The sequence below is a fragment of the Carassius gibelio genome, chromosome A9, assembly GCF_023724105.1.
Source record: "Carassius gibelio isolate Cgi1373 ecotype wild population from Czech Republic chromosome A9, carGib1.2-hapl.c, whole genome shotgun sequence".
In the NCBI taxonomy this organism is placed as follows: domain Eukaryota; kingdom Metazoa; phylum Chordata; class Actinopteri; order Cypriniformes; family Cyprinidae; genus Carassius; species Carassius gibelio.
The window spans coordinates 21659940-21662684 of NC_068379.1; positions in this window are offsets into that span (position 1 = coordinate 21659940).

Here is a 2745-nt window from a genome sequence, read left to right on the forward strand (position 1 = left end):
TTGGCAAGCCACAAAGTTAGATAAATGAGGCAATCTGTGCTGACCTTCCCTGCGTGTCAGCACTCAGGACAATGTACAATGAGTCATCTAGGAGATGTGAGTTCAGGACATCAATAATTCAATTCAAAGCTTAGAGATAGGTGCTGAAATTTATGAACCTATGAAATCTTTAGAATATGATCATTTAACCCCAGCTGCCAATACTGTATGTTTTTATTACAGCATGATGCTCAAGCATAATGACACATGCATATTAATGTATGGGACGTGTACGCAAACAGACATGTTATACCTAGAGTTAAGCTCTATGTGTCAAAGCGGGCCTGCAGCTTTTCTCTAAGTTTGTTCTCCAGTGCAGATACTCCGCTGTTAGCAGGGGTACAAGGCTGTCTCATGCTAGCCTCCAAATACTCAAAGGCCGCACAAAGACGTCAGCCAGCCACCACACACTCGGCTCGCATGACGGATAAACTCCTGTCAGTAAAGGCCTGCACCTGGGTGAAAGAGCTTCGCAGGAAGAAGACCTGGTGCCACAGAGATCGCACACTGGTTTGGGATTATTAGTAAACCCTTATTATGCTCTCTGGGGTGTAAATGAGTAATGAGAAAATATCTTAGAAACTGAAAACCATATTAATTTATTTAAGATATCATGATTATCACATTTACAATAAAACACTTAGGCTATATTGATGTTAGTGAAACATAGTGCAGAACATTATCATCTATCATATCAATGATGTTTATTCCTATTCAGTACATGCATTGCATTGTATCAATTCTTTTTGCATCAACTCTTGCAGCAACTTTATAAGTATTTGGCTTTTAGCATCTCTAAACTCTCATGATTCCACTAAAGGGATGAGAGTCAAATTCAAGGACCTTGAATGCTTCAGAGATTACGTAATGGAATATGATTATGAACCAGAAAAACCTGTCCATAAATGATTGGGACTAGATACATTTCAGGTGAAGAACAGGCCAAACTTCATGTCATTATTCACTGAAAATCTTCTCTTTCATTGTAGTTCTTGAATCTTATTCTCACTTCTGCATAAACTGATGACGTGACGTAAGTGATGTGACATACAGCCAAGTATGGTGACCCATACTCAGAAATGGTGCTCTGCATTTAACCCATCCAAAGTGCAAAATGTAATTTTAACTGCAAACCTCAATACAAATATTCATGCTTCAAACTGTACATTATGTTGTGATGACTAAATTCACTAGTGTTTAAAATGACAGATTTTAGTTTTCAGTGTTTTGATTTACATCAATAAATTTAAATAGAATTTACATATAATTTTTTTATCAGTATAGGCCATTATTTTAATATTGCTGCTCCCTTACCCCTTAGAGTACAAGAAAACCAAACAGGATCGACCCCCACAGCTCTTAACCGTCAGCAGAGGTGGTTTATTGGCTTGCAGACTGTTGTTATCAGGGTGTGCCATTTGAGGAAACCCAGAGCATAACAGACAGACGGCACTGCTCAATCCAGACTGGTGTGGGTGGGTGGTGTTGAGCAGTGTTAAAACTGATATTTGATTGAAAGATGCCTGCTGTGATTTATCCTCTAGCTACAGACGTCATGCTGTTGGACAACTACACCTCAGAGCCCCTCCCACTCAGCCCACTGTGCTGCCGATAAAAGAAGCACTTCTGTCACATTCGAAGACCAAATTAACTAATATGTTCTTATTTTACATCTGACTAAAACAAAAATGCCTTTGTTAGTTGTCACCAGTACAAAACCAAACAAATAGAAAGTGGCTTTAGAAAATATATTATAAGGTTTAATATAAGTACACTACTAAACAAAAGTTTAAGATTTTTTTTGTACATTTTAAATACAGTAGAAACAGTAATTTTGTATATTGATACAATTTAATTTTTTTTTTTCTATTTTAAGATACGATAAAATATTTGAATGTTCTACAGTTTCTTTTCCCTCAGTAGTCCAAGTGACAGCAGACATCCATAAGTCTTTGGACAGCTTTGCATCCTCTCAAATTCCAACAAGTCTGTTCACAGTACAAAACACACAGAGCTCCCCATTACCTGGATGGACCTGGATGATGATGATGAAGATGTAGAGCATAAGGAACAAATAGGTGTAGTTCTTTGACTCTGTAAACGGACCACATTGTGTAATCTACAGCTTTTAAAGGTACAGAACATTAAATACACACACAAGGTAAATGTTTATGGATATACAGTGATTCATGTGTAATTTACATACCAGGTAAACAACATTTTAACTTTTTTTTTTGCATTATGCCAGCCAATATTAATAGGCTTCTTTGTCAATGGCTGCATTATTTGTTTACAAACCACAACACAAAGCTTTTTTAGTACGGTTATTAATATTTTTTTGCTTGTTTTTTTATGGGTGCTCAAGCTTTGAGTCATGTTTTATTTGAATCACAACACATTTAATGTTTAAAGTGATTTGAAAATGAAACTGAACTTAATCTGAAAATCTAAGGACAAACATTTAAAAAGATGGCTTACTCTCCTTAACAGGTGCTGAACAAGTTTAGCATAGAATGGCATGCTAATAAACGATGAGATATTTCATCTTAGCTTTTCCCAGCAATCATTAGCCACTTAGCAGAATGCTCAAGCCAACAGCTGCAACAACGAAAGGCCATCTGTGCTGTTAGGAAAGAGAAACACGACCTGCCAACTATCGCTAGAACCATTTGGCTAGACAGCAGTGGGTTTTATGTATAGACGGAG